At 37.8% G+C, this 18,686-nt stretch overlaps 1 protein-coding gene and 1 non-coding gene across 2 annotated transcripts in view; one reads left to right on the forward strand and one right to left on the reverse strand.

The window, feature by feature from the left end:
• The window catches only part of GPC6 (glypican 6), a 1,061,298-nt gene that overhangs the window by 675,608 nt on the left and 367,004 nt on the right, over window positions 1–18,686 (forward strand). The window lies entirely within an intron of this gene.
• On the reverse strand, window positions 2,040–2,173 carry LOC112406496 (small nucleolar RNA SNORA71). The gene has a single exon (XR_003004568.1). It is a non-coding gene; the product is annotated as a small nucleolar RNA SNORA71 (small nucleolar RNA).

Genomic DNA, 18,686 nt, shown 5'->3' on the forward strand with positions numbered 1-18,686 from the left:
AGTTTGATAGATCACTCTCCAAGTTCTGAGGGTAGGGGAGTAAAGGGATAGGGTCATTTTCATCTTACCTAACGGTCTTGTTCCTGAAGCAGTGAATTAATAACGGTAGAGCAGTGGTACCCAAAGAGTGTTCTGCATCTCAGACCAGTCAGTGAACTGCTGTTTACTAGTCCATGACAGATTAAGTACAGAAATTGAGAGTAAGCATTTAGAAACTTCTATAACCACTTGACATGGATGTGACATCGAAATGTGGAGTCAGGGGACTCATCTCACTGAATAGGGCATAGACCTCTCCAGGTTTTTTCAGGCCTGCACAGTGAGTGCCATCTGGTGTGAGCGCACGCAGGTGCAGTAGGACCATATATTATACTGGCCCATGAAAGATGAGGAATTTCTAAAAAGCTATCCTCTCACAGAACAGCTACAAAGAGTTTGAGAAGCCCAGGTGTAGAAGCCCAGGAATCAGAGGTCAGCAGTCTAGTCTATTCACCATAAGCTGGCTAAATTATACTGACTCTCAGAAAAATAGGTCTTAAAAACAGAAGCACCCTTTGAAATTATAGACTCCAGCCCTGGACAACTAACAAATGGAAAAACCAAGTTCTAGGAAGGATGTGACATACCTCAACACTTTTATCAGAGCTTGAAGAACTCCCTTCCTGGCTCTCAGGCAGGCTGTTTTTCCACTATGCCAAATGGACTGGGGCCAAGAGACATCTGATTCCCTAGCACAGCAAATGGAAGCCTAAGAACATGACTACAACACATCCATAAAATCCACCTTGCAGACAGTGTGTGCCTGTACCAGCTGAGGTTCTCCTCCCCTCTTTAATGGGTTGTCACCAAAGGGAATTTTAAAAACCAAAGCTAATGAGGTGTCCACAGGGATTGGTGCATATGAAAAAACAAATCAGTGGAACCAGCCCTTCTATTAAAGTTTTAGATTTTGAATAAACTATTGCATAATTTCTGTGTTTTCCTGAGCCATAAAAGGATGGTTTGACTTTTGATTCCCCCCCACCCTCGATTTGCTCTTAGTCAGTGGAAAGATGGTAATGGGATGCAGTGGTTTATGACCTCGTATAAGAAGCCCAGGAAGAATCCAGCTAAGCGGTATTCTTTATATTGGCAATAGCGCAGCTGTTTTGAGCGAGTGTGCAATGGATAGCGTTGGTGCGACACTCGGATCCCCTGTAGAGGCTTCCAAGACCCGCAGCCACACCTTTCTCCCAAAACTGCGCCCCTCACAGGGGCAGTCTGGCGTGAGAAGTTGCACTTGTTTCCCTTCCTCTCTCTCCAGGAGATGGGGGCAATCTGCCGCCACCGATGGACTGACTGATAGGGAGTTTCCTGTCTCACGAAGTCTCTGTGTGTTTGGATAAGGAAATAGACAAAAAAGGCTGTCCCTTTGCCTCAGGCAGGATTTACCCTGTGGGGCAGCTCACTCTCCAGAGCTCTTTGTAGGATCAGGCTGAAAGCAGCCTCCAGCTGGAAGCATACCTGTGCTAGCTCCATCCCTTTCCTTATCCTGCCTCTCACTTCCTTACAGATTCCTCTTGAGCCTGTACCCCCAATATACCACTCCTACAAGCATCCCCGTCTCAGGCTGTGCTTCTGGGGAATTTGACCAACAACAGAGTGTAAACTAACTAAAACCTTTTAAATAGCTATTAATTTATTACCTCAAATATTTTGTGCTTTGGCTTGAATTCAGAATAATGTTTAATTGTCATGTTGTTAAAAAAAAGGAGATACATGAACTTTCAGATCCTTTGGAAATATCTTGAAAAGTCTTCATCTCTTGCCTGATTTTGGACTCATTATCTTTTTTTTTTTTTTCCAGTGCTGAGGGGCGGGGCTGAGGATGTGGGATGAGGAAGGGGTGCGATGGGGAATCAGAGAAAACTTCCAGAGGGGAGCCCTTCACTGCCAGCCCGTGAACTGCTAAGGCAGGGCCCTGTTCGGGAAAAGGGGCACTCGGTGAGCACACAGTGCCAGGGACCAGGAAGCAACACAAATCAGTGGGAAGAAAGACACGTATGAAAGCTCCAGAGTTTGCAAGGAACAGGAGTGAACCCTCCAAACACGGGGAAAGGCTTTCAGCAACTCCTCTCCCTGCACTATCAACGACCAGGGCACGGGCAGCCCACGATGGACTCATTATCTTTGATCCCTGATTTCAGAGCGAAACGTCTGCTCTATCACAGGGCAGGTAGCTATTCCTGAGCATGTGTTAATTGCTCTTTCTCATCTGATGAGACCACTGGAAAAGTTTCTCAGAAAGAATATAACAACATAGCCCAAGTACATGGCTGTTTTCTTATGCAAATAAAAAATACCCCATCTTCTAGAATCAATGAATATTTTTACTCTGTTATTTAGTGGGAGAATTCACCATCCAAAATTTGTCCTTGTAGGGGGAGTAGGAGAAGCGGGCTTTATTAATTTGTAATAAATAAAAATTTAAAATGAAAAACTTGGGAAGTTTAAACTTTCCATTTTGTATTCAAATCATGTCAGTGGCAGAGGAAATGGAATTTATTAGGGAAAATGCTGTGACTATTTGCATAATTTTCCGGTGCTGAAACGTGAGAAAGATCTGGCTGCTTATTACTCTAGCCCAGTTTAACTGCTTTCAGATGCACATTCACCAACCTAAGCCTTTTTCTTTCCTCAGTCGCTGTGGCACTCACATAGAATATGCACTTAAGCTCATGTAAAAATAATGCATTCTTCCATTTTCCTCCAAATTGTTTCACAGCCTCCTGTGTTTGTTAATAAATCAGTTGTCAGTCATCTCTTTTGGTAGCTGTTTCCATTAGAGATATTGTAACGGTGTGGAAGCCACTGAAATTCCAATTGCTGTCTTCAACAATACTTTATTTCTCTTTATTTTATCCATTCGTGTGGCCCAGTTTCTTACTGATCATTCAAGAAACATCTGATAAATGACGTCTTCCTTTTCTTCTGTTTCCTCCTGCAATCATAATAGTACGGCAGAATCCTTTCAAATTTGCAGAACTCCCCCGCCCCCAAAGAGTTCTGTGGAATGACGTACTTTGGGTGAATATTGTGGAATGACGTACTTTGGGTGAATACAACTAAACTAGAAATTTTCTATGATCGTGAATTGAAGCAAATCATTGCTAATCATTTCTAACTTTCATCCATTGCGAATAGGGGCCCATGATCTACCACAGTTTAACCAGAGCAAGACTTTCCCATAAAACAATGAAATATACATTTTTGTGCACAATTAAGTAAATATTTATTTTCAGCCAATGGGACTCAAAAATGCAATCCCTGTGTTCAAAGCGATCAAATTCTAAAGGAGAAGACAAACACAGAAACAAGCATCCCTAATACAAAGTGATTTAGTACCAGATGTTTGGACAAGAGTCTGGAAGCAGAGAGAGGTGGGGGAAAACTTGCCCATCTGCTGTTTGGGAGAGACTTAGGGAGAGGTCAGGGAAGAATTTTAGTTGCTATCGCTTGAAATTTTTAACTGAAAAGGTTAGTTGTAAAGGTATTAACACTAAATTATTTAATTCACTTATAGATCGTTACTTAGGTAGTTCTTTTTCCTCTAGGTCAAAAATCAAACTGTCCCTTTTGTGCTAAAAGCTTTCATTTCTCTCATAACTACTTTCCTTCCGCAGTCACCAACTTGGTAAGGATTAGGTGTGTCTACTAGTGACAGGAAATCCAAAATAAAAATGGCTTCTATAAGATGGAGCAGATTTTCCCAGCTGTTGGATTGTAAAATATACTGTTGATCAAACTCCGTAAAACTGGTTTTCGCTTCAGCAACACCTCCTCTGCCATATGGTGTTGACATGAGTTTATACAAAGACAGCCCTGCTGTTCCTATGGCCTGCCTGCAGCTCTCGTTCTCATAGATCTACTCAAAAGATTTTTGGATGGGCTATTTAGAATTTTTTATTCTTACATTTGGGAAATCCAGTTCCTTCTGAGAATAAAGAGATCTGTGTCAGTTCTAGGGGCTCCCCTTCTATGGTATGGATCTGGGAGGTGTACATCCTAATTTGGGTTGATATTCCAGCTATTTGTGTCATTGAAGAAGATGTGCCTTTGTCTGACTATCTTTGACCGAATTCATGAGAAAATACATTTATATTTAATAGGCAATATTTCTATATTCGTTGATGGTCAGGAAATTAAGAGAATACTAGGAAGATCTTTCACACAAAAGAAAAATTTGTGCAAACCCTGAACACTGGGAACATACATGTTCATAGCAAATGCCAATTTGCCAGTGCAAAAACCAGAACTCTACTTTGGGCAATATTGGGTGCAGCAAATGTAGATGTTTATCTCCTGATGGCCAAATTGTATTGAATATATAATTGAGGCTAAGTGTTGAATGAATTAACAACTGAATAATACCATCTTTCAGAGATGTGGGCAAATCACACACCTAGAACAAAATACTGTCTTATTAAATTCCTCCTTTAGTTAGTAGCAAAGGCATTTACAGCCCTTTAACGTTATAAAAGCATGTACAACTGTTAAGATGAGTCCTAAAAGAGGCAGAGACAGAGAGAGACAGGAGACAGAGAGAATTATTCAAACCTCCAATAGTGGGCTTCCCTGGTGGCGCAGTGGTTGAGAGTCTGCCTGCCGATGCAGGGGATACGGGTTCGTGCCCCGGTCCGGGAAGATCCCACGTGCCGCGGAGCGGCTGGGCCCGTGAGCCATGGCCGCTGAGCCTGCGCGTCCGGAGCCTGTGCTCCGCAACGGGAGAGGCCACAACAGCGAGAGGCCCGCGTACCGCAAAAAAACCTCCAATAGTGAACATTTCTGAGTGTCTGTGAATACTGTTCCTCGGTGTGTGTGTGTGTGTGTATTTGTCAAAAGATTTACTTACATCACAAACAAGGAGAATTGTTCTCAAGAGTTCTGGACTGATTAGAAATCCAGACAGTAACTGGTTCTTTGCCTCATGTGAACTAGAACACGAGTTTGGGGAATGAAGAGCAAATGAAATTTTTCCTGAAATCACACACCTGTTTTTCCATAACAGAAAAAAAGTTGAAAGGAGCAAAATCATTTAGCTGAAATTTGAGGGACAATTGCTCTTCTTTTTTTTGTACTAAAGAATTATCGTAAGACATTGTCTATTGTTTCAAACATTGGGGCCTCCTGCAGCTCAGAACTGTGCTGGCCTCCTCTGGTTCCCAGGATTGTGATTGATCTCAGCTGTCTTGTTTTGATTCAGTAGCTCCCAGAATAATCCCAAATGTACATCATCACAGGGCTATGAAGCTACATAATTATTGAGGAGGTGGGTGCCATTTTTCTTTCTGTACATGTTTTGACATTATCCTGGGCATTATTTGATGCATGAGGTAGGCTTTACATAAGTAATAAAAAAGCTGTTTTTCTTTTATTGTCGCTCAGTTTTTATCCCTGTAATAAAACAATACCACAGAATGAATGCTCCAAAACTGAAACAAAGATAGCAGAGTGAATAGGATCTCAGAAAGCCAAAAATTTATTCATTTTGCATAATGTGATCATTAAATAAATTTCGTGAAAATTTCCTTTTGCAATAAAGAGATTCAGATTTATTATAGCACTTTCCTTAGATGACACATAAAGATATTTGTGTCAAAAATGAGATACTTGTGTCGAGAAATGAAGATTCTGAGCAGAGAAATAAAACATGTAGAATTAATTTTTATTAAAGAACCCTCAAATATAATTTCACTGAAACTAGGCAAATGTGGTAACAAAGAGGGGAAAAGCTCTTGCTAAATGACATCTACATGGGCAAACTAAAGGGCATACCAAGAATTAGCCCTACAAATTAAAACAAAAACTAAAAATATTCTTTCTTTAAATCATTATCTGCATGTATAAGTATTTTTTTTAAATGAGGCAAGGGGCAATATCTTGATAATTATCTCTAACTTTATTTGAATAATTAAATATAAGCCCCAAAATGGCTTCTTCAATTGAATAACATTTCCTGTCTTCAAATAACAGGAAAATCAAAGTAACTGCTGAATCCAAATAAAATGTATTTCTCTTATGTAAATAAAGCCCAGCTGTTAACGGTACAGAGCTGACAAGGTAGCTCTGTAATCAATAAGAACAGACCAAGGTCTATCTCGTTGCTCTGCCATCTCCACACGCGGCTACTTAAGGGCCCAAGAGACTGGTTAAGCTCAACCATCACATCTCCTTTCCATCTAGAAGAAAAAAAGCTCGAAGAATGTCATGTTTTTCTCTTTTTTTTATGCAAGTCAATGGAGTTTTTTAGTCCTATTAGTTATCTTTTTATTATTAATGTTACCAAACAGACAGCAGCTCCTTGTAGGCTAAAGGTGTGCATTGATCTGTTGCCCAACCCAGTTTCACTTGAAAGAAAAAAAAAAAATGTTGAGTGGCATCATTTTAACCTCAATTTTTTTTTTTTTTTGTCTTTTATATAGTTACACCTAGAGTTTCCAGAACAAAACTTTGCTTTGTTTTCTTGAGAGGTTCAGTTTCATCAGGGCTACTTGCATATAAATACCTCCTTGACTAGTGAAGTTACTTATCCGTTAATGTATTCATTATTTATCCCTTAGTGGCATCTAAATTTGAAACACGCTCATAAACATTAAATTCTGTGATCTTACAGATAGTTCATCACCAAATATATTTTCAAGGCCAATGAAGGATGTAACAAAAGTTGTCTTGTGTTATAATTTTGTTGGAAAATTCATTTGGAACAAAGATGAAAGCAGTAGGGTCACTATAACTCTTAGGGTAAAGTAAATAGAAGATAAGAAATGAAAAAAAATGGAGAAAAAGAAAACTTGGGTAACTTTGGAATAACAGGAATTCAAATATATTTCAGAATATGGCAGACAGCAGGAAAGTGATGACTGTGTGTTGTAAACTACTCTCTCCTTCTTTAAACAACAGTTATACTTTAAATATTTTTCTTTTTATTATACTGTTAGAACCTGTTACTTGTAGAGACATATATAGAAGAGTGTGAAGAATAAAAAACTTATTATTCACTGTTCTGTCTCCCAGGGAAAAAATGCTAACGACTCTTCATATTTTGTTGTGTGTTATGTTAGTGTTTTACATATATTTATAATTGTGTATATTTTTAAGCTGGGTTAATTTTTTTACACACTGCTGCAAATCACCTACTCTTCTGCAAATCATCTTTTTTTCAATCAACATGAGAAAACGCTTGAAACATAGTACTAAGCTGTCTTGTAAAGCATGACTTAAATGGTTGCCTAGTATTTTTATCACGTGTCTGTTGCAAAATTTAACTAGTCCCACATTGAAAGAGCTGTTGGTCACGGAGTTTAGTGAGCATACATGGTAGCAGACCAGCCTATGCTCCAATCCTGATGACATCTTTACTTTAAAAAAACTTTAGATCAAATTTGACCTTCAGTTTCCTCACTTGTGAAGTGGGACTAATACTAGGACCTACCTCATGAGTGTATGCTAAGAATCAAAAGCAGTGCATAGTAAGGACTTACACCTGTGAACAAGTTTTTATTGGACATTGGAATATTTCTAATTTTATGTTATCATAAATAAGTGTTGACCCAGCACACTGTTGGATGAGGCATAAATTACCATTTTAATCAAACATACATACGTGCATTCACTCCCTCATTCAGACAACCTTTATTGAGCAGCTCCCATTTTCCAGGTACTCTTACATTTTATAATGAGCCTCTTTATCATGTGCCTAATAAGAACCAGTTACTATTGTTTTGACAACAACTTTTATCTGCAGTTATTATATAATGTTAAGTCTTAGGTAAATGATGCTTCAAATATCCAGTAAAGATTCTGTGAAAAGATGAGTCTAGAAAATATAAAAGTGACTTTAAATCTGACTAGTTCTATGAAAATACTCTTTCTAAAGAGATTTCCCGGTATTCAAATTCCTCTTTTGATCATTCAGATGAAACTAGTGTCACTTTCCTACGTGTAGGGGCAAAAAGCAATGGAGCAAAAGTGTCACGTTCCCCGTTCAAAGCTGTTTCTGCACAGCCGAAATGCTTTGGAGCTTAAACGTTCTGTAGTCCTTTACTCTTCCAGATGTCTCTTGGAAAGCCTTGTCAAGATAAAGGAGTCAAATGGTACTACATTTATTCTCTGTTATTATTGTTATTATTTTGCATCTAAAGAGAGGTTCTTTACAAAATCTGCAAAGACCTGATCAGATCTCAAAGGTAGAATGTTTACTAATGAATAAGATGACCTCAAAGTGGATGTACCAGTCTCATCCACAAAGGGTCCAGCCCTCTCCCTGCCTCTCCTTCTCCCTTCCCACGCCTCTCCCACACGGCAGAGGGGTCTTCCTGAATCTCACATCCCTCCCTGACTCTCTTCTCAGGGTCCCTATCTACTCCATTTCACTGTGTCTCTCACTGATTTCAACATCTGACTTGGGCGCAGGGGTGTTTTTCAGAAATACAGATCCCTGAGTTTCTGCCAGAAACACTGAATCAGAAACATCTGTGTGTGGGGCTTGAGAATTGTTATAGGTGATTCTGATGCAGTCCAAAGACTGGCATTTGGAAGTCCTCACCCTATGGTCGGGGTCCGTGAAGCCCCCCCACCCCGTTTTCACCCTATGCTACCCACGTGACCTGGATTCTGCCTCCATCACCTCATCTATTGTTATTCCCAGCCCCTTCGTCTGCCACATGCCAGCCTTAGAAATGACAGATGACATTTAGCAAGTGTCCTTTTGTGATAGGCCTTCTACTATATAAAAGTACTAAACCAGTTAATATACTTAATGCATAACATTAAATGACATATATATGATGTTAGAACCACGGCTGATGCATAGAAAGCATACAGTGAATGTTAATGGATTATATGTATAATTAAATATCATAGGTAGATAAGGGCATGCACTATTATTTTTCAGATTTATTAAGATATAGCTGACATATACCATTGTATATGTTAAGGTGTATAACGTGATGATTTGGTACAAACGTATATGGTGAAACGAGTACCAGTAAGGTGGGTCATCATCCGTCACCTCACATAATTACCATTTTTGTGTGTGTGGTGAGAACATTTAAGGTTTATTCTCTTAGCAACTTTCAAGTATACAGTATAGTCAATACAGTATTGTTAACTATAGTTGCTATGCTGTACATTAGATCCCCAGGACGAGTTTACTCATCTTTTAACTGGAAGTCTGCACCTTTTGACCAACATCTGACCATTTCCCCCACCCCCTAGCCCCTGGCAACCATCAATCTACTCTTTGTTTCTATGAGTTCAGATTTTTTAGATTCCACATAAAAGTGAGATCATACAGTATTGGTCTTTCTCTGTCTGACTTATTTCACTTAGAATAATGCTCTCAGGTTTTGTCCATGTTGTCACAAATGACAGGACTTCCTTTTTTATGGCTGAATGATAGTCCATTGTGTATATGTATATACCACACTTTCTTTATCCTTTCATCCACTGATTAGACACTCAGGTTGTTTTCATTATCACTAGGCTATTGTGAATAATGCTGCAGTGAACCTGGGGGTTGCAGATATCTCTTTGAAATAGTGATTTCATTTCCTTCTGATACATTGCCCAAAGTAGAATTGCTGGATCATTTGGTAATTCTATTTTTATTTTTGGGGGAACCTCCATACTGTTCTGCATAGTGGCTGTATCATTTTACATTCCCACAAACGGTGCAGAAATATTCCCTTTTCTCCACACCCTCTCCAGCACTTGTTATCCTTTGCCGTTTTTATCATAATGGTATGCATTTTTTTTTTTTTTTGTCCTATCCAGTCTTAACCAGCTAAGCTCAGACTAGCCATAGATGACTCCCAGTTCCTAGAAAACAACTCAGGCAAACTTCCTATTCGTTTTTTTTCTTTTTTTAAATGAAGTATGGCAGGTATTATTTTAGGTAATCATAGCAACACTGTGAGGTAGATACCATTATTTTCCCCATTTTACAGAATAGGAAAGTGAGGTCCTGTTCATAGAAAGAGAAAACAGTAACCCAATTATGAACATTTGTCATTCCTTGAATATGCTGTGATTTCTCACCTTGGTGAATAAGGTGAGAAAATTCACGTGCTGTATTCTCACCAACCCCAAATCCCTGACAATTGCTTTCCCAGGTAGTCCCTATTCACACTTCATGGGTTGTCATTGCCTGTTTTACACATTGGTTTTGCCAACTAGGTTTTAAATTTCTCAAGTGCTGAGATCGTGTTTTATTGAAAAATGCATGGCCAAGACCTATACTGAGTATGATACATGGCTATTGTTCAGTAGCTTAATAAAAGAAGCAAAATACAGGCACCCCTTGTTTTACTGTGCTTCACTGTATTGTCCTTTGCAGATATTGCATTTTAAAAAAATGAAAGTTGGTGGCAACTCTGAGCTGAGCAAATCTCCTGGCGCCATTTTTCCAACATCATTTGCTCACTTCATGTCTCTGTGTCACATTTTGGTAATTTTTGCCATGCTTCAAACTTTTTCATTATTCTTATATTTGTTGTGGCGATTTGTGATCAGTGCTCTTTGATGTTACTAATGTAATTGTTCGGGGTGCCACAAACCACGCCCATAATGATAAATGTGTATGTTCTGACTGCTCCGCCAATCAGCCGTTCTCCCGTGTGTCTCCTTCTCTTGGGCCTCCCTATTCCCTGAGATGCAACAATATTGGAATTAGGTCAGTTAATAACCCTACAATGGTCTCTAAGTGTTCAAGTGAAAGGTAGAGTCACACATCTCTCACTTTAAATCAAAAGCTAGAAATGATTAAGCTTAGAGAGGAAGGCATATGAAAGGCCTAAGCTAGACCTCTTGCGTCAGTTAGCCAAGTTGTGGATGCAAAGGAAAAGTTCTTGAAAGAAATTAAAAGTGCTACTCCAGTGAATACAAGGATGATAAGAAAGGAAAACAGCCTTCTTGCTGATACGGAGGAAGTTTGAGTGGTCTGGAGAGAAGATCTAACCAGCCACAAAATTCCCTTAAGCCAAAGCCTAATCCAGAGCAAGCCTCTAACTCTCTTTAAGTCTGTGAAAGCTGAGAGAAGTGAGGAAGCTACAGAAGAAAAGTTTGAAGCTAGCAGAGGTTGGTTCATGACATTTAAGGAAAGAAGTCACCTCCGTAACATAAAAGTGCAAGGTGAGGCAGCAAGTGCTGATATAGAAGCTGCAGCAAGTTATCCAGGAGATGCAGCTAAGATAACTAATGATAACTAATGGTGGCTACAGTAAACAAGAGATTTTCAATGTAGATGAAACATTGCAATAATGTATTAGAAGAAGATGCCAAACAGGACTTCATAGCTGGAGAGGAGAAGTCAATGCCTGGCTTCAAAACTTCAAAGGACAGGCTGACTCTCTTTTTAGGGGCTAAGGAAGCTAGTGACTTGAAGTTGAATCCATTGCTCACTTATTTTTTAAAAAATCCTAGGGCTGTTAAGAATTATGCTAAATCTACTCTGCCTGTGCTCTGTAAACGGAACAACAGAGCCTGGATGACAGCACATCTGTTCCCAACGTGGTTTACCGAACACTTTAAGCCCACTGTTGAGACCTACTGCTCAAGAGAAAAGATCCCTTTCAAAATCTTACTGCCCACTGACAATATGCACCTGGCCACCCAAGAGCTCTGATGGAGATGTACAAGGAGACGGATGTTTTCGTGCGTGCTAACATAACATCCATTCTGCAGCCCTTGGATTAAGGAGCCATTTTTGAATTTCAAGTCTTATTGTTTAAGAAATACATTTCATGAGGCTACAGCTGCCACAGGTAGCGATTCCCCTAATGGATCTGGGTAAAGTCAATTGAAAATATTCTTAAAATGATTCACTGTTGTAGATGCCGTTAAGAACATTCTTGATTCATGGAGAGGCCAAAATAGCAACATTATCAGGAGTTTAGAAGAAGTTGATTCCAACTCTCATGGGTTACTTTGAGGGGTTTGAGACTTCAGTGGAGGAAGTAGCTGCAGATGTGGTGGAAATAGCAAGAGAACTAGAATTAGAAGTGGAGCCTGAAGATGTGACTGAATTGCTGCCTTCTCACGATCAGACTTCTTATGAATGAACAAAGTAAGTGGTTTCTTGAGATGGAATCTACTCCTGGTGGAGATGCTGTAACTATTGTTGAGATGACAAGAAAGGATTTAGAGTATTACATAAACTTAGTTGATAAAGCCGCAGCAGGGTTTGAGAGGATTGAAAGATTGCCTCCAATTTTGAAAGTTCTGTTGTAGGTAAAATGCTATCAAACTGCATGGCGTGCTACAGAGAAATCATTTATGAAAGGAAGAGTCGATCAATGGGGCAAATTTCACTGTTGTCTAATTTTAAGACATTGCTGCAGCCCCTCCAAGCTTCAACACGCACCACCCTGATCAGTCAGCGGCCATGAACATAGAAGCAAGACCCTCCACCGGCAGAATAATTATGACTTGCTAAAGGCTCAGATGATGTTTAGTGTTTTATAGAAAACAGTATTCTTAAACTAAGGTATGTACATTGTTTTTCTAGACATGATGTTAATGCACACTTAGTAGACTACAGTTAGTGTAAACATAACTTTTATATGCATTGGGAAACCAGAGAAATTGTGTGACTCACTTTATTGTGACCTTCACTTTATTGTGGTGGTCTGGAAGGGAACTCTGATGTATGCCTGTCCGCTGATAGCTACCACTGCCCACCTGGTGGTAACTAGTGGAATCTCAGTCGTAGAACCTCAGGAAGAACTAGCCTCTAGAGCGAGAATAACAAGAGATTCCGCTCTCCATCCAGCCAACTCCATTCATTTGGAAATGGTTTTCTAGAGCATGGTGTTGAGAAGGATTCCGAGATTAAGTCTGGACACAGAGCCAGAGAACCATCACCCACGTCACCTGAGGTCTTGGGAGAGGGAGCGTGGAGACATGCATGCACTGCATTTGCCATCCTCCTGTGGTCAGGCTTTGAAAATCAGTAAGAACACTTGACTGGATTTTAAACGGCTTTAGACAGACTGACAAAGTGGTGCCCATTCGACTGAATGATTGATCTTTCTTTAGGCTATATTTTATGAGGAGGTGATTGAATTAGAATAAAGATTACAATTTAGTCAACATTTTGCATATGTTTGGTGCCATTCCTAAATGAAATGGAATTTGAAGAATGTAAAATACGAAGGGTCAGTTTTCCACACAACTGAACTTTAAATGTTTTCTTTGTTTACTATGTATAAGCAAATCATGTGGGGAAAAAGGTATAAGCAAAGGTAAACCACAGCTTTGAAAGACACGCACGTGCGCACACACACAAAATGAACTTTTATTTCATGGAAGTGTAAATGTTCATCTTCAGACATCACAGAAAATGTACTTGACACTGTCACAGATAAAATATAATAATCGTCCTACTGCCCACTGAATTCTAGAGCCATTTTATTAATGAAGAACAAACTTGAATTATGTTATTCAGGATCAAAAAAATAAGTCTAACCCAGTGATGCTGAAAGAATGGTAATGTCTGCCTCTTTTTAGAATTTACTTTCTTCTCAGCACTTATCTTCATAAACAGTGATATTTGATATTCCCACAGGAGCAAAGGAAGAAGAGTGTTACTTTTTGATGGAACATTGTGACTTGCAAGGCCCACATCTGTATGAATTAAGCCAAGCCCTTAGGGACACATCTAGGGTAATAGTTCATAAGGATAAAACGTAGAGTTGGGAGGAAAACATAGGATTTGAAATTTTGCGTAATGTCAGAGTAGGCAGTACTTACGTATCTTTCTTAAGTGGAGGCGTGGCCTTTATTACCAACATCTTGTTACTGTAGAAACCATAAATATATGGTAAATCTTAATACGTTACTGATGTTTTAAAGCTCATTGCTCCATTGATTTTCTTTCTTCCTTAGTAAAATCACAATGGATAGAACAAGGCAGAAAGTTGAGGACATCAATATGGACATCCCAGCTAAGTGTTCCTCAAAACTCAGTGTAGTACAGTGAAAAGTCCCACATCAAAGATTGCATTTTATAAACCAAAAAGGAGCTACATAATGAAATTATTATTATAACATGTTTTTTTATCTTATTCTCCCGGTTACTTTAGGAAATATTACTTAGGAAGAAGAAATACATACATACATATATCAAATATTTTCTACTGTTCTCTCTAGAAAAAGTAACTCTGACAATACAGATTTTTATCTCATATCAGTTCATGATACTTTATCCCCTGTATCTTTTTTTTTTTAATTAAGCAATGGTTGATTTACAATATTGTGTTAGTTTCAGGTGTACATCTTCGGATTCTTTTCCACTATAGGTTATTACAAAATATTGAATATAGTTCCATGTACTATACAGCAAATCTTTGTTGTTTATCCCCTGTATCTTTAACCATTAATAAAATACCACACCAGGGTATTTTCTTCCACACCATACATCTTCCATTTGAGAACTAGACATTCAATAGAAATTATTTTATAACGTTTTAAAGGTTTTTCCAGTTGTGTATAAACAAATTTTCCCTCATTTTGAATCCCAAGCACATTTTAATTTCTACTCACACTTGATTTATAGGACAATCCATGAAATACCTTTATGCAATTCTACAGCGGTAGTTAGGTTTTAAGGAATGCTTCCAAGGATATAATGTAATTGTGAAGGTACAAAACTGTACCTATGAGAGCACTTTTCAACATACAGGGAGTGGTAGGTGAAAGAAAGGGCCATGGGCTGAAGTGTGCTCTTGAGTTCTGTCACATGAGATTGCTTGGATAAATCACCATTACACATCACCTAGGGATAATGGGTGCCTTGGTGTGTATAGTGATGTAACATCACTCTATCAATATTAAACTTTAGAATTGACATGTATTTTAATTTCATAAATCTGAAGATTTAAAAAATATTCCCTCTGTACGTACGACCTAGAGCTAGTTTTGTATGTTCCCATAAAACTGTGTATATACATATAGTATACAGACAAACATACAGGTAAACAATCTACTTATATAGTATATGTAGACACATATCTATGTATATTTATACATATATTCCAGACATATATACATGTGTACTTCATGTAATTTACATTACATAGTATATGTATATATATTTATAGTTTATATGTATGTGCGTATACATATATGTGTATTTTTAAATTTTTGGTTTTTATAGATCCTGTATTAGATCAACAAACCTCATTTTGTAAGTTTAGTTCTGATGTAGCATGTATTTGTTTAAGGTTAATGTTAATTATTAAAACTAGAATCTATAATGCAACCATATAAGGTGTGAAAGAACATGCCTTTTCAATGAAATAGAAGGGTGTTTTGTCCCTTCACTTGAAAGTGTAGCTTTTCTAAATTGATCAATTTAATTATTTACTTTTTCTGTAAAGGCAGTGCTTTTTTTTTTTTTTTTGGCGGTACGCGGACCTCTCACTGTTGCGGCCTCTCCCGTTGCGGAGCACAGGCTCCGGACGCGCAGGCTCAGCGGCCACGGCTCACGGGCCCAGCCGCTCCGCGGCACGTGGGATCTTCCCGGACCGGAGCACGAACCTGCGTCCCCTGCATCGGCAGGCGGACTCTCGACCACTGCGGCACCAGGGAAGCCCAAGGCAGTGCTTTTATTTATTTTTTTCCTCCAGCTTTACTGAGGTATAATTGGCAAAATCATATATATTTAAAGGATACAATGTGATAATTTGATTTGCGTTTTATATATTTTTAAAATTTTATATAATGTGTTGTTACCTTTGGTGCTGTCTTCGTCAAAGCAATTAGGGAGAGGAGATTGTTTGCTTATTTGATAGCCTAACGGAGAATATTATTCTTGCTTTTATTTTTAACCTGTGGTGTACTCAAGGTTAATTCAAGGTATCAGGAAGGTGTAACTGTGACAAGATTTAGTGAAGACAGGGCAAATTAATTCAAGATCAGTGGTCTGGATATCAATTCTTATCATGGGATCTTGGCAAAATGAAGTCATTATTTCATTAGACTTTTAGGTATACTAATAAATGATTCTCAGAATAGACTGTCCTTAGCTTTGATGTTGGCAGTTCTATCATCACTTATGAACTTAAAAGGACAGTGAAGAAGAAATTTAGGGAAGTGGTAGAATCATTATAGACACAGAAGAAAAGCATATGTGCTAAGCTTTTTTTCTGTGCAAGGAAGACAGTTTCTCTCCAAACCTGTTAGTTCTCAGAACCCCTTGGTGAATATAAAGAGGTCTAGTTGATCTTTTTACAAAATTCTCATGGAGCTTATCATATCTGATTTATTTTTGATAGAAACAACTTAGTGAAGTGAACCCTGGTTTTGGAGCAATTTCAGTAAGATTTTGGAGCCTGCAGATGGGTTTATACTAAATTCCTTCCTTATCCACAGTTTTCAAATGCTGAGTCTGAGAGCGAATAATGAAACTTCTTACCTGCATCCTGTCATAGAAGACAAAGAATACATATCTGTATAAGCTACATTTGCTTATGTAAATCAATGTATCTGGATCTGTTTCTCTCTTGCAAATTCATTTTTTAAAGTAATAAGAAATTTCAATTCATGAAAATTCTTACTATTTTCAAAATAATTTGTTTTCTTCTTAGCCAGGTATAAAAATAAATGTGTCTCATCCACTGAAATTTCTGTTTCAGATTTAGTTTGCACTGAAAACACTATCATTGTGCTTTGTGTGAATTAGTGCTATGAGAATTCAGTTGGAGGCATTTTTTAAAGAATTCATATTGTTTTTATTTAAAAAATACAACGTAGCTATTAGTTGATTATTTATAGTTTTAAAAAAAAACTATTTTTTGGCCAAAATTGCCATCGTTTTTAAAGAGCACACTGTACTTGGGAATATTATTTTAAATATGGAGTAAATCCAAAGTAGATAAACCACCTTATGTTGTTTCCCAGACATAAAATGTTTATGTTTGTTTCTTCATTTTATTTAAAAGACTACAGTGACCTGGTATAGTGAAAACAAAATACTTTTATTTACAAGGTATCAAAAAATTAAGAAGGCCTTTATTTCAAAAATACTCCTAGAGGATATTTTTTTTTTCAAATTAAAAAAGATAAAATATAAGTTTTATCAAAGAATAATTTCAAACTCACACTTCTGTTTTTCTGTTCAAAAATTTTAAATTTCCACTTAAATAGGTGCATGACCCTAATCTATCCCAGGTAACTGTCATATTCTTGGTGAAGTTTACGCCAATGTGATAACCTCTTGCTCTGGGAATTTAATTGCATGTACAGGAATATTCTACCTTAAAAAACTATAATATTGCTTCATAAGTTATTTTTATCTTCACTAGTTAATTTGATATTTCAAAATATTATTAACCTTTTGAAATTAGGGCATTGTGGATTGACCATTTGTTCTTATAGAGCACGTTTCTGTTTCAGCCCTGATAATTTAGTTTCCATTACTTTTCCCCAAAACAGGTTAAGAATCATTGCTAATTCTAAAAAAGAAAATTTGATTCTACTTTACTTCATTATTCAACTCTGGGAAGGTGGAAATCAGTATGTGCCCCTCATTAACAGCTCTCCAAGGCACAGCCGAGAAGCACAGTCAGTCAGTGAAGGTGTTACAGCAGTGCCTGAAGACATTAGTTCTGGAAGGCTGGCGCTAACGGTGTCTATTGCTGATCTTTACATTTAAAGATGCGAGCGCTTCTCATTTGTGTGGTTGTGTTTTGTTTTTCCAATCTGTGCTTTAAGTTTATAGCTTTGGTCAGTACCTTGTACTATTTTTAAATGAACCCACTCATTCATTTATTCACTCATTTAACAAACATTTATCATATATATACTGTGGGTCAAGTTCTACATTATGTGCTGAGAACTGAATGAGATAGAAGACAGACAGAACCTGTGCTCAAGTAAAGCTTAAATTTTAGTGGTTCTATACTATAGGTGTCATTTTGCAATGGGACTTTCAATAGAAACACTTATGATATACTTCTTCTGGCCTGATTCCAGTTTCTTGGGACATGAATTTGATATAAATGTTGACTTCTCATTTTTTTAAGTATTACAATGGCACACAAAGCCCTTCTGTATATGGCTCTTGCTGGCATTTCCTGTTTTGTCTCTTACATGACCCCTTCCGCACTGCACCCTGTGCTCCAGCTAGTATTAATTGTTGGCATTTCTTAAGTTCTGTTGCCTCAGATCCTCTGATCCCTTTCATACATTAAGTAGAATTAGCCTGGTCTTCGTCAAAATTTGTTTTTAGTTGTTCTAGGGAGCAAACAAGCATGGTCTTGGAACTTAGTGTTCAGTGATGACACTAATGGTTATTATTTGAAAAATAATCATACAAATATATTTTCAATTGTAGTTTTGTAGTGATGGAATAAGCATAACTGGAATTTAAAATGAAAAGTATTTTCCTCCAACTTCATGGAAATATTTTGAGTATTTTCCATGACCCTCATAAAAATTATGTCAACAGTAGCTGCTGGGACTATGAGGTAGAGAAACTAGTACATGTCTATATTGCGATCATTCCCCGAAAAGATGCCTGAAAAAGCAAACGGCTATGAATGAGTTTCGTCATGTTGAGATATCCTAAGAAAACTTAGCTTTTTTTTCAGAAGAAAATGAAGGAGTTATTTTATTTTATATGTTCCAAGCTGATAATTTTAATCAAC

The sequence above is a fragment of the Neophocaena asiaeorientalis genome, unplaced genomic scaffold, assembly GCF_003031525.2.
Source record: "Neophocaena asiaeorientalis asiaeorientalis breed wild unplaced genomic scaffold, Neophocaena_asiaeorientalis_V1.1 scaffold141, whole genome shotgun sequence".
NCBI classification, from domain to species: Eukaryota; Metazoa; Chordata; class Mammalia; order Artiodactyla; family Phocoenidae; genus Neophocaena; species Neophocaena asiaeorientalis.